General features: G+C 35.1%; 1 protein-coding gene across 10 annotated transcripts in view; it reads left to right on the forward strand.

The window, feature by feature from the left end:
• The first annotated feature begins 1,225 nt into the window (after window positions 1–1,225).
• LOC129751439 (bumetanide-sensitive sodium-(potassium)-chloride cotransporter) overlaps window positions 1,226–14,838 on the forward strand; it is a 256,700-nt gene continuing 243,087 nt past the window's right edge. For 3 of the 10 annotated variants that reach the window (XM_055746933.1, XM_055746943.1, XM_055746939.1), the window contains exon 1: window positions 1,226–1,343. The gene's annotated coding sequence lies outside the window, so the exon portion shown is untranslated. The remainder of the gene's footprint in view (window positions 1,344–14,838) is intronic. The other 7 variants (XM_055746937.1, XM_055746938.1, XM_055746935.1 and 4 more) reach the window with 7 other exon arrangements.

Here is a 14,838-nt window from a genome sequence, read left to right on the forward strand (position 1 = left end):
ACTGATGCCAAAATGTGACAAATTACTTTAATTTACTTTTTAAAATTTTTCTACTGCAACAGGAACAGCTTTGGCGGTTGATTGATTGAAAAGTACAGGTTTCGTACAACTTTTTTATATTTTTTATGGCCATGATCTTAAAAAAAATTGAAAAAAATGTTCCATGTGTGCAACAAATAGCTTCTATCTACAGCTTTCTCAGGCACTAAGCGAAATTTCTTTCGAGCACTTTGTAACTGATTTCCAGCCCTTTTTCTGAAGCATGTTTTTTCATAAAAAATTTTTGAACTTCAAATAACTTTGAAATATTTGATTGTAGCTGAAAATTGTCTGGGAAGCATATTTGAGTCACGTTATAAGCTTTTCAAAACTATAATTTTTTAAGAAATCGGTTTAGAAACAAAAGAGTTTAAGCGAAAATGGTGTTTGCCGTCATTTGACCGCTCGCGGTATGAATAGGTATATACAAAGTGTCGGTATGTTTAGTGTTAAAGGGTTAAAACGTGTTTTCCGTTTCCAATCGGGATCCTGTTTTCGGCCTTCGCTGACATATGACTCATAATCTTGTACACATCATTTTACACACCTATAAGTTGTGTTTGTGTGCATTGCAGAGATCCACGTGACTTGAAAATTTGACAAAAATAACATCTAGGGGAAAACTGGACAATGACTTTCTCCCTCTGGTAACCCTTTTGCAAAAGCTAGCAAAAAGGGTCCGCCGGTTTGCTTACAACGACGCCGACCACGACGCCAGACCGGCCGGTCTCACACACCGGTCTCCCGCTCATTTTCCACCGAAAAATCGCGAGAACATCCAAGAAGACAACAAAAACGAAACGATTATTCGCGCAGAGCAGAGCACATGCTTTGCTTGCGTTGCGCGTAAAGCCGCTCTTTATTCTCTTGCGTATGTGGCGATTTTTGCCCTCTTCTTAGAGTTTTCCATTGCAAAAGGGCGAATGAATCGGAATCGCCGAATCGGTTGGTTAGTTAGCTAGTTGGATGGGTGCTCGGCCATAAAACGAGCATCAATTACCTCCTCTAGCTAGCCTTAGGAGCAGCAGCGTTCCAGTCGGACTCGGTGAAAAAGGGAAGGTAAAGAGCACGCGGCAGCCACGCTCAGGCGAATGAAAAGAGTTTCTGCGCGAATTGGGCACGCCACTAGCTGGAGTCATACGCGCATATATAATTCCTCGGAGCGCTAGCCGCAGATTCTCAGTTACGATCGTGGCGTTTCGCGGTTCGTTTCGATGGGTCGTCGTCGTTGCTAGTAAGTCGAATCGTGTGTCTTGGTTGTTTCCGTTGTTTCGGCGTTTGTGTTTTTCCAGTGTTTTTTGCCGGTTGGTTTAGTGTTTTTTTTTCTTCTGTTGGTTCAATTTCAGCCATCCTTTTGTTGGTTGTTTTATTATTTCGACTTTTTTATGACTGCGGATGACCCTTGGATTGCCACGGGGGGAGTGAGGTGCGATTTTAAGTGATTCATATTTTTTTTTGGGACTGTCATGTAAAGCCAGGCAATCCTCGGGAGTCGAACGAAAGAGTTAACGCCTGAACGCCTAAAGCGTAAGGTTCAAGAAGTTGCTCTTAAAATATCGATGAAACTGGTCCCTTGCAGAAGAGACCCTCGAAGGAACCTGCTTTCTTGCTAGTGGCATCTAGAATCGAGATCAGTTAATCGATTCATCAGTGGATAAATCAATTTCAGTGAGCTAGTCGGTAGTGTGGTCAATGTTAACTGGATTCGACGGACCTGTAAGCCTCAAGCTGCAGATATTTTTCAGCTCAAAAAGGTGGTCTGAAGCCCTGAAGACATACGAAAGGAAGGGGTGGGTTTGCTGTTGCTGTAATTAGCTGGAATAGGTCTTGTGAAGGTAGCCTTCAGGAGATGGACTCAAAGAAAAAATAAACTACGGCTGAAGGTTAAGAGCAAGAACTGCTGATAGTGTGACTGGTTGAAAGAGGAAAAAAAATCATTAAACAGGAGATGCGTGTCATGTTTGCTTACTGAAGATGATGTTGGAGGCTGTCATGTATGTGCAAATGCCTGTAGAAGAAGATTGGCATGGGATGCTATTATTGGAAGTGTCTTCGGATGGGTTAATCTTGGACAAAAAAGATGGGCAAAGTTGTGCAATAGCAAACAAATTGATCTTTTCAGATTTTATTTTTCCAGTGCTCGTTATTTGAAATTTTGTGGCAGAAAATGATTTGACGCGTTTGAAGTTCTAGGTGAAACAGTATGACTCACAATCTGAGTAATAGTAGACCGCAATACAGCTGCCCACTTTTTATCATCATGTTGAAATGATGAATGCCAGTGTTTATATTACTGGAAAACAGAGAGAAAAAACCTTTTGATCTTGGAGCGATTTTGAAAGTATTGCGATCTACTTCCCAGGAATTAATCTCCGTTTTGAATAGTTCAAATTGTTCCAAACGTCTTAGTCAGATTAATCAACGATAATGTTACAATCAATTAACATGTAATCAAAAAGTGTTTAAAACCTACACATTCTGTTGCTATCTGTAATTCGTATTTGAGGTATCGGTTGTACCTACATGTGTTTTTGATTCCTAAAGCTACACGCAGTACAAGGGAAGAAGCCATCACCTTGTTCCATATTCCGATATCTGATTCTGATATCATTTTTCAATGTGTAGTTCAAATTCTGATTTTTTACTTTAGCTTTTATTCCGTGTACCCAATTGATATTTACTTTGCTTTGTTTTTTTTTTTAGATGTTATTCTAGGAGCTTCATTCATACAGACGATTCAGAATTTTAAAGATATGTTTAAACTCTGTCATAAAGCCTTATTTTTGAAACTAAAATGGATCCATTTACTATTGTTTCAGTATTGAAAGCAATAAAGAAATAAACCGATAACTGGATAGATTGTTCAGATTTTTTTTAATTGGAATTCTTTAAAACGTCACATCCTAATGATGTTAAGTCCAAAATGTTATGTCTATAATTCCTGAATTTTAACTACACCATTAATTTATTTCTTTGTGACAATTTAGTTTCCATTTGAATTTTTCCGCTACAACACAATCTTATGTTTAACTTTGAAGGCGAAAAATTTACTTTTTTATACTTCATCAACAAATAGTTTTAGTTTCTGACTTTCTCATGATAATTCAATCGATTTCTATTATGGTTTTTTTTTTCAATACAATTCAATGCTTAAAAGTCATCTTTTTGATACTTAGAACAGTAACAAAAACTGCTACTTTTCCACATTTTTTTTTTAGCTTGCATATGTATGCCATGGCCTACTTGATCTGAAATTTACGGTTATTGGCATGCAAGGTTGCCGAAATCACAGAAAAATCTGTAATTTCACAGAATTTTGAGCAAATTTTCATCACAGAATCTGTGTCACAGGACACAGAATTTTGAAAAATTCACAGATTTCACAGAATTTTTGAATTTTGGATCGATTTCCAAAATTATGATTTTTCAGCCAATATCAAATTTAGATATTTTTACCTTCAATTAAAAATGTATGATAGGATATGTAATTTTAATTGATTTTGACAATGTTAAATGTAAAAAAGACCCAATTTATCATGAATTTTCTATGAAAATAAAAGAAAAAGCCTCACAGAAAACCATCACAGAATTTTTGGGTAAAATCACAGAAATTCAGATTATTTTTTCTCAAAAACACAGAATTTTTTTCGGCAACCTTGTTGGCATGGTCGTCCTCATCAAGGTTGCCGAAAAAAAATTCTGTGTTTTTAAGAAAAAATATTCTGACTCTGTGATTTTTCCAAAAATTCTGTGATGGTATTCTGTGATGCTATCTATTCCCATTAATTGCATTGAAAAATCAATGACTAATTACAGGTTTTTTTAAATTTTGGTTCAGAAAAATCAATAAAATTAACAATCTTATAATATTTCTCCAATTCAAAGTTATAAATCCAAAAAAAATTATAGACATAAAAAATTATAATTTTGAATTAACCTATCAAAACTAAAAAAAACTGTGAATTTTGTGATTATTCAGAAAATTTTGTCCTCTGTGACACAGATGCTGTGATGAAAAATTTGCTCAAAATTCTGTGAAAATATAGATTTTTCTGTGATTTCGGCCACCTTGATTCTCATGTGGCTTTGTGTTGAGCTTTGGGTTGATCATTGCAGGGCTAGAAGTTGGTCACTTTTTAGTAACTTTGTCACTTTTTTCAGGCTGGTCACTCAAAAGTATTTTTTTTTTAAATTTGGTGCCTAAAGTCACTATTTTGTATATAATTTCCTTACAACTGAGCTTATTTTTTTTAACTTTTTCTACTCATTATTCAAAACATTATATTGTATCACGACAAGTGGTATGTATTCATAAGTTTATTATTAGGTTAGATATTCGTTTATTATTTATTTGACGGATTTCTCTTCTTTCCTTTCGAGTCCTGTGGGAAATCACACGACCTAAATTGAGAGAATGGCTCAGATTCAGTAAGGAAGATTATTGCTTTGATATATCGCTTACACTTAAACATTATGTGGATTGACAATTGGAATTTAACCAAATATAGTTTTTCGCCTAAAAAATATTTAGTTTTTTGTTTATTTGTGATACTTTACCAGCGTTTTGGCATTCGTGTCAAGAAAAAATATTTCCAACAAGTTTAACCAAGATTTAAAGTGGTATGACTTTTAAAGCTTGAATTTGTTAAAAATAATTCTCAACTAAATTAAAAAAACTATCAAAATCTGTACAGTGCACTAAATCACTTGGCAGGAAACATTCCATGCTGAAAGCTCTGCTCTTGGTTGTGTTAAATGGAAGGTAAACTTGTGAAAAGTGACTCAATTGAATCGAAAATATCAGATATTTCATTTCTAAGATCCTTTATTTCTAGACATTTTGAAGAAAGATTGGTAAATATGCATTGATTCCATACCATTCGATCGAGTTTTCGATAACTTACAGTAATTTTTGTACCTTTTTAGAGGTTTCTACAATATTCCAAAAGGCGTTTCTTGGATGGATACTAAATCAGTGACTATATTTCTGAGGTGTTTCTTGGATCTGTTAATGTTTTAAAGAAATTGTCGTGTAAAATCATTTATGAATATTTTTTTTAAATTCCTTCCTTTTTGAACATCATTTTTTTTTTCTAGTAAATCTTTCTAATGATTGATATGTGAATCAAGCAATAAAGGCTGCAGTGAATCTCTTAGAAAATGTTCAATTTTTGTAAGTAAATTATCTTTGAGTTAGTTTTAAATTAGAAAAATTATATTCTACTTTGAAGATAAGTCTCGTAAAATTATTTAGCCTTTTTTGTGTTATTATCATCTTAAGTCAGTTTTTTCGCTAAGCTTCTTTAAGTCATTGTCAATCTTCTGTTAACATTTTTTCCTTTATCTTTTTAAACCTCTTTGATTGTTTTGTCACTTTTTCATGAGGACCTCCCAATTTTTAATTTCATGACTCTTTCATGAAATGAAATTTCTATAAATGTAAATCTTAGCTCAATTTCAAGTAAATTCTTCAAACTTTTCGTTAAACATGTGCTGGTTTTTTATTTGCATTTGTAGATCTCTCACACATAACAAATTTGTTGAAAATTTTGGTTTCTGTAAATTTATTTCGAATTGTTAACTTTTTTCAATATAATTTTAGACTTTTTCAACTGTTTTAGTGTCATTGAAAAAATTCTGATAGTGTCTACACTATAGAATAAATTTTCAAAATTTGTGGATTTTTTTCAAAGAAAACTGATAAACTCGAAGTTCTTGTCGGGCTTTGTTGTCCTAGTCTTTACAGTACGATCTTTTGGTTCCCTCCCATTGTTTCTTTAGAACTGTAGGATTCTGCGGTCGCTATTCTTAAAATGTTCCTCTTTTGTCCAACATATTGCTTTTCTACAAGTGAGGCCAAGAGCCTTCCAAAAAAGTTTTTCAATTAACAGAATTATCTTTAAAGTGTTTTGTTCTAGTTTTTAATGTCATTTTTTTAGTAAGGTTTCGTCTTGATCTGGTCACTAATTGCACCTTAATTCTACTTCAAAGTAACTATTTTGCCCTACTTTTTTACCGCATGGTCGCTTCTAGCCCTGTCATTGGGTTTAAAAGGAAATCTGCCGAATTTGCATTAAATTTTGTGTGCAACTCGTTGTAAAACTCGATTTTTTCAGTACTCTACGTAATAACGATTCCTCAATCAGGTTTAATTACTTTTTTTCAGCTTTAATTTTAAGTAGTAACGAACATTTAAGGGAATAATGGTTGGCATAATTTGCTTAACAACTTCTAACAAGCTTTAAAAAGCACTTTTATGAGCAATACTTTTTGCGCCTCTTTATGCCTTTCGGTTTAATCAAGCTTATTTTTTTGTTACTAACTCACATTTCAATTACAATGTTCCTACCAAGACACCCAGCAGTGGTGTCAATTGAATTTATTGCTTATCAATTCCAAAAGATGTATCCCTTTTAAACAGCTAATAACTTTTTTGTCTAATAAGATATGAAGTTCCGGTCTTCGACAAAGCACAGCAGAAAATTTCTTTTGGAGAATTTGTAAATTTGCACAAAAACCATTAGCAGGCTCGGTTGCACAGAAGAAACAAAAATGATGATGATTTTCCAGAACAAAATATTCAATGTTCCCATACAAAGCTAAAAGTTCAAATTTATTCATGCAAACGGTACTTAAATTTTTTTTTCCAAAAATCATGGCTGAGTTTTGAATTGAAACGAAGCTTTGAAGACCCCAGGGTTTGAGAAGTTCAAAAATGACCCCAAATCGACTCAGTCTACTGTCTAATCCCTTCACATATCCCCAATAATAGAGCTAAGCTATTTAATATTTATTCATTCATAAAATCAAAGCTTTTAAAGAACGTAGGAAATACTTAGCTTCGTGACAGTTGTGTTTCGGTGTACCATTTCATTGTTCTTCTTTAAGAAAACTGTAAATCCCTAATTTTATTCCTTCCGAAGAGGCGGCGATTACACTACAGAAACAAATCAAAACGGAATGGAATTAGCTATTAAATGCACTTTGACGTTATTATTTTTCCGAAAAAAAACTTTCGGAATTAGATGATTTGTCTCAATCAATAAATTTCCTCTTCACAAAAACACGCAATCGAAAAAATAGCAACGAGCAGAAAATAAACGCGACCTCACTCAGCCAAGGCCTACTCGCGAATCATTTGCAAAAAAAAAATAATTTAAAAAAAACAAATTGTGTTGCAATTGTTTTTACTTAGAGCAAGTTCACTGGTGTTGGGAAAAAGGTGTAGAAATTTTGACATTTTGAAAATTTTACCATGCAAAAATGTTTTCAAGATCTTTGGGCGTTGTATTTTTCTACAGCACTGGTTCTATGTCAGCCGTATGTTATAGAAATACTGCTTTATTTGCATAACACCATGCGAAACTACAACACGTGTTGTTAGAAAACTCGAAGGCCACAGATCTTGAAAATGTTTTTGCCTGACAAAGTTTTCAAAATGAGCTAAAAGTGACAAAATTTCTACCACTTTTTCCCAACACCAGTGAACTTGCTCTTATGCGTACAAAAAGAATTTTTTTGAGCAAGTTTTATGAAGCTAATCATGAAAGGTTTTTTGAAAGCCTAATATACGATTTAAAATTTGTTGATAAATTTTAAGGAAAAATATTTTTACAATTATTTTTTCTTGATTTTTGATAAATAATTCCTAGGTTTTGATCAAATTTGCCCGAATATTTCCCGGATTTTGGTCGACAATTTTGAAATAATATGTATTGACCAGACCGTGATTACCGTTTATTGATCGAGATCTGTGAATCCCGTAGCAGCTTATAGTTTTCTAAATTGATTGCGATAATGTTCAATTCATATGGAATGATTATCTTCTGTGTAGATTTAAATTTAGCATACCACAATTATCAACAAAAGATTTGCAAATGAAGTGAATTATGTTTTAATATGATGCCTAAGATCTAATTACCTGCAGGGGTCGATGATGAGCTTAAAGGATTTAGCTCTGTAGTTCAGCCTGTATCCAACTCGCTTCCAATAAGAATTCCAGCTGATTTCGGCCTGCTATATGTTTCCAATTGGCCAGTTGCTAATTCCCCTTTCGTCTTGCTTCTAAACAAACTAGTTGTGTGCCAACACAGTCTTGAGCTGCACTTTTCCTGGCTATGCACACCAAAACTCTCACTCTTCTCACGCACACCTTCTCTTAATGGGTGTTGGGTTGATTTCTCCCGCACGATGTGTAAATAGCCGATAGCACACAAACTTTATCCTCGGGTGAGTACACCAATCTTCTCTCGCTAGATGCGAATTTGGCCTACGCCACGCACACTTTATGCTGGAGATTGAGGTGTAACGCTATCCCGTGTGAGGCCAAAGCAATTGCGTCACGCGCCCCTAGAATAATCACCAAAAGCTGCTTTCTCAAATCCGATACTTCCGATGTCGTTATTTAACGAAAGCGCACTACCGAACCAAATCACTTTTGATCTTCCTTGAACGAATTCACTTGGTTTGATCGCTGACCGACACACCGATATTGCCCGCACGATACTGGCCAGTAACCGAAACACGAACGACGGACTATTTGGCTTATTAGCTCAACTTTGCTCACTCCACTCCTGTCCACGACGCAGCGGGTACTTTGTGTAGAGATGTCGACGGAGGCTCCGGCACCCATACGAAAACCCTGAACACAGTAATATGTAAGTGTGTGGTTCTGAACGATATGATGTTATGTTAACCATGATGCCTCTAGATATGGTGGTCTCTCTTTGGCAAAAAGTAGACGAGGGTTGGATGCGGAGGAGGAGCCGAAATTTGACAGCTGGCTGTTCGGCTGGCTGCTGGCTGGCTGGGATGCCAGGTGCTCTGATTTTTTGTAAAACACGAAGTTTTTCCAATCACCAAGCTATTGCTTAGTCAAAGATTTCGCCTTGATTTTTGCAAATATAATTCATAGAATCGAAACAAAATCTTCCGGCTGAGCTCCGGGCTGGTAAGCAAAGCTGGAAGAAGTTGGACCTATAAACGACGGTGCCAGCTTTGTCGGTAGCGGTGAATAACATTAATTTTGCATTACTTATGACAAATTTATGCTTATTCAACACTTTTTTCTTTCAAGAGCTATCTAGAAGCAGCAGAAAGTCATCGAATCGGATGGTAACATGGCGAGGCGTTACATTCCATCGTCCGAGAAGCGCCCTCCTGCAGGAACATCCGATCTTCATCGAGATGAAAAAGCTGCTTCAGGAGGACCCCCGTCTGTTGCCATCGCTGCTGCAGAAGATCCAATCGAGTAATCCGGATCTGATGGGTAGCATTTGGGAAAATCAGATGAAGTTTTTGGCACTTTTGAATGATGCGACCGATGAGCTAAAATAGGAAAATAGGCGCAACGTTAGGCGCCTGAGCAGCATGACGATAAGTCCGATGACGACGATAATAGGTTGCATGACGATAAGGGTTGGGAAATCAGTTCGATCCACTGCAGACTGTTGGTTGTCCGGAATGTATTGAGCCCCTGAAGGATTCTGCAGGTGATGCTGTCCAATTGCTAGTCATCCTCAAGTGCAGCAAAGCTCCAGCTCAGCGCTGCTCGTGGATGGTGGTGAAGGTAGATTAACAATATGTTAATATTGAAAAAGGCTTAAGCAGTATTTACATGATGCAACAGTTATTTGAAAAAAAAATTTCAAACTATAAAATCGTTTATCATTTAATCATGAAAATTATCAATAGCAGAATTTATAGCATTCCTTTAGCAGAACCGATTTACTTTTATTTTCATCCAACACTTTTCGATTGCAGGGAAACAAAATAGCTCTTTGGATAAGGTAACAAGAATAAGGAACAAGCAACATCCGGTTTAGGGTTTTGGTTGTTTGTTCCACCCTTTAAGATCCTTTCTATCATAACGGTCAATGAAAAGTTTTTCTTTTTCGGAACATACGGATAGACCGAACTGTATTGTAATTTTATTATAAAAAAGTGTTTAGAATACAAATTAATTCATTAAATATACTCATATCATTGCTTTTTTTCCGAAAACTCAATTTAAATATAATAAAATAAACTAAACCCCAGTACAGTTTTGAATCTTTTGATCTTTCGTTTACGATTGGCTTGTGTACATACACACTATTTTGCCATCTGATTATTTATCTCTAACACCTGGCATCCCTGGACCCCTTTTTTCGTAAACACTACAGCCAGCTGTCAAAACTTTTTTCAATATCGCGGAATGGCGATTTGGCATATGAGATCACCATACTAGAGGCATCATGATGTTACCTCTACGAGGGTTTCCAATAGCGCTAAGCTGTCCGTAACAGTATCGCTTGTTGTCATGGCATTCTAGAGCATGGGAAGGTCAACGCACTTTCTTTACCGTGATCTAAGATGAAATTGCATCGGCTTTTATAGGGTGTTTCATAATAATAAAATTCCATACCTGATTGCTACCTTTTTGTCTGCAATTGTGAACTTGGCTAATTTGGTCTCGTATCCACTGCTTTCAGAGTAGATGAATGCCACGTTTCTCCTTTCCAATCGGAATTCTAGAATCAATTTAGGCGCTTAGCTGCATGTAATCCAATAGGATCTTGATTATGATTACCTGATGATAATTTCAGCGGCGTGCAGGCACGTGGATTGTTGGTGTTCCTTAACTTCGTCGCTTGGTCTTTAAAAGGGACACTTTCATCAAAATAATGTGGTTATTGGTTGAATGAGTTGAGGGCTTACGACTTTACTTGTGACCTTCGGTAGCTTGTAGTTAAATAATAAACTTTCGGACCTCACGTTTGATAGATACTTGATCACTCCTTGACTTTCTTGATCGAATGACTTGCGGAAATACTCATGCGATCTTCTTCATTTCCGAGTTTCTTGTTTGGCTTGTCTGTCAAGTTTTCCGAAATTGTTATGACGTGCACTTGCAGTACAGGCAAGACACGATTTTTGGACGTGAACAATGTATGCGGATTCGAGCACTTGATTTTATTCAGCCGACTTTTTAATAAATATTGAACGGTAATATATGCCCGGATCTTGGCAGTTTTTTAGATAAAATAACCCGGATTTGTTTGGCTTGGATACGTTCTGAAAGAAATGTTTACGATTTAAATGCTTGTATTGGAAGATCCCTCATGCTTGCAAATGGAAGATTCTCATACAAAATCACGATGACACAAAGATAACATCTTAAACAAATTTAAAGTGATTTTATGAAAATTGGATCACAAAAATGTAGAAATACAATGCCTCTAAAAAATGTTGAAAAAAAAACAAAAAATTTTAAACACTGGCTTTTGAAACTCGTTTCAATTCAGATAAATTCAAGTGTTGAAGAAGAACCCTAAATGCTCCTGTAATTTGTTGCTTTGTGTTATTTATTAGCACAACAACAATTCAAAGTATTTATTAGGGCTGTTCTAAACTGTTGACTCTTTACCCATATTTGCAACCAGATTTGTTTGCTCTTTCCACCAGAAGCATAATTATAAATGCCTCGCTACACATACCATATTCTCAACCAGCCGTTTTTTTTTGCTGATTGCCCCTATTTGTACAGAGGAAAGGGTGCAATCTATTTTTTTCCCTTTCGTTTTTATTTGCTGCTATTTATCCAGCAGTTTATCTGTTCTAAAGGGCTTCTTGGAAGCTCGAGAACTATGTGATAAATTGTTTTTTTTTTTAAATAATCCGATTGGTTATTCAGAATGAAATCAGCCAAAAAACGCTAGTTGTTGATGACTCTAAAATAACAAAAATTAACTGTTTTGTAACAATCCAAGTAAGGTTTGAGGTTATTACTTGCTAGTCATGCCTATCCGTTTTTTGAAAATGTTTTTTCAATTCTCGTTTTGAAGGCCAACCTTGGAAGTTAGTGCTTTTTATTGTGTTTCGGTCACTATTCCCGGTTCCGCAATGTTGGTGTGCGTTGTGTACACTCATATGCACTTTTTAGTACGCCTCTATAGATACAGGGGAGTCACACTAAAGAAAATACTAATTTTCTTCCATATTCCAATAGATAGAAGTCTGGAAACTACATGCGCATAAGCGGACATCTGTTTTATATACGTTAGAGCAAGTTTTCTGTTAAAATCTCTTGAAATTTTTGTAAAAATAATTTTATAATTAAAGTGGTCAAAACAGCCAATTTTCGAAACCAGGCGGGCTAAATGCGTTTCCTCACCCTTGAGAAAATATACGAATCATTTTGCTTCCTAAATAGCACCAAAGAACCCGGGCCTGATGGGATTCTTCCATTACTTTTAAAAAATCTTGAAAATGAACTTACTGTGCCCTTGTATCTTCTGCTTAACTCATCATCTAAAGCCGGTGTTTTCCCTCAAGTATGGAAAGAATCTTTCCTTGTACCCATTTTCAAGTCGGGAAAAAAGTCTGACATTAAAAATTACCCGGATATAGCAGTCTTATCGTGCATACCGAAACTATTTGAAGCAATAGTGAATGAAAATATACATAATCAATTAAAAGCACTCATAGCTGAAAAACAACATTGGTTTGTTAAAGTATAATCTACAACGACAAATTAACTTGACCATTTTTCCGATCCCGGGAAATCTGATGGCCAGTTTTCCGGGAATTCCCAGGATTCCAGGAATTACTTAAAAACATGTAAATTATATGCACTTCGATTGAAATATTGCTTATCGAACCTTTCCTGCCTACAAGCCCATAATTTGTTCAAAATATACTCTTCATTATGTTATTTTAAACTTATTTTTAATCAAATAAATCAAACTGTTTCCAACAATGATAACTAAAAAATAGTCAAACGAACTATAAAATAACTGAACAGGTCAAATATAGAATTCATCCATGCAATTGTTTCAGGCAAAAATTATAATATTATTTTTTTAATTAATCCAACCTTTTTTCCGTTTTTCCGAACACTTTACATATTTGTTCTTTATATGAAAATAAACGATTATTCTTCATATAAAGTTTTAAAATTCATCAGGCTTTCAACGCCAGATGGAAACAAGTACATGAATGTTACTTTCGAGACACAATCTGTCTACTGGCTTTATAAAAATGGTTCCGGAGGCTATCAAGCTTTTTCAGAGAAATAATTTCATTAACTTCGGGAATTCCCGGGAATAAAACTATGATTCCCTGGAATCGATAATCCCCGAATTTTTCAAATTCCCGAGAATTCCCGATTGGGAAATCTCGGGATGGACACTCTATCTATGGATCGAGGAAATTCCGCTCAGGCTCTATACTTACACGGCAACAGTAAAGCTTTTGATAGAATCGACATCCCTCTGTTAATTTCTAAACTACATAAAAATGAATTCAGTGCACAACTGCTAAAATGGATTGAGTCTTATTTGACAAACCGTACACAAATTGTTAGATTCACTTTGGAAAACTTCACTTTGGAAAAGCATCTCCGTTGCATCTGGTGTGCCTCAAGGCTCCCATCTTGTTTCCCTATTATTTATCTTATACGTCAATGACATTACTTATCTACTGAATCTGCTAAACGTGCTTATATCTGCAGACGATATGAAGCTTTATATGATAGTCAATAACGAAGAAGATTTCAGGGTGTTTCAAAATTAAATAAATGACCCATTCCAGTGTTACGTCACAACGTTTGCAAAAAAAATTATTGGTAGGGTGAGTGCTCCTACTTTGGACCTAGAGCCTACTATGGTCCAAAAATGCCAAAAATTGGAAATAATTCATTTTGCTTGCATATGATTAAGATACTCCCATTCACACAATGAACTCTAATTCTTTCTGTATCCTGCCATATCGATTTTGGCCATAAAAAGTCTTTCTGATAAAACTTTCAACGTTTTCAAAAATGTACCTTCTTATCAGTGGTTATGCAGACAGCTCAATTAGTGGGGCGCGTTTTGAGAAATTAGATTGAATAAGGAAAAATCGCGTTTTTTTTACTGTCCAAGCCAAAGGAAAAATACTTTCACTGTGAATTATATAAACCATACTACCTATTCTTTCTAAAGTACAAGAAAATCAATGAAAAACTCGGGAAATTTGTAGAAGGTCTAAAACTTTGATGTTCCATTTTTAGACCTAACTTCACCAAAACTTTTTGTCAATACCAACAAATCAATATATGTAGGTTCGAATTTTTAATCGGGGCACACTTCAGAACCAATATTGAACGTTTCTAACATTTTTTGTCAGTTTTACGCAAATAAACTATAGATAAGTCAGTAAACACAAAAAAGTTTCAGCTTTTGTTATGCCGATAGGGATGGCGGGAGTGAAAGTGTTTAATTTATTTATAACAGAAATTTAACTATTTTTAATCGTTAAAAGTTGTAATACTTTTTTATGATGATATTTGATTAAAGATTACCTTTTTAATGTGTTTGTTTATTTGTTTTCGATAAATCATACTTTTTAAAGGGATTTTAATTCTAGGTCCAACGAAGGTACCAGTTCAATTTTAATCATCCATATCATTGAAAATCTTTCAATAACGGCGATACCTGTGTTGAAAATTTTCATTGAAACTTGCAGATAAGATCATGAACTACAACTAAATTTCCTGAAAGATATAAATCTCCCGTCCATTTTTGAAGGAAACATGATTATTTAAAAACCACCTCTTAAAGGGTCCAAAGTAGGCCAACTAACCCTATATTGTATCTAAGTTTTACAGTTCGTATCGCACATTGAAACTTATACTTAATTTTTAATTTACTAAATACTTAAAAACTCAACAAAAAAAGAGACTTGTTGATGATACAGATCCATTTGTTCCTAAAAAATATGGTCTTAAGATATAAAGGCCCTTATAAGCACATAAGGTTTATAACACTGCGCACTAGA

Source organism: Uranotaenia lowii, chromosome 3 (genome assembly GCF_029784155.1).
Source record: "Uranotaenia lowii strain MFRU-FL chromosome 3, ASM2978415v1, whole genome shotgun sequence".
NCBI lineage: Eukaryota > Metazoa > Arthropoda > Insecta > Diptera > Culicidae > Uranotaenia > Uranotaenia lowii.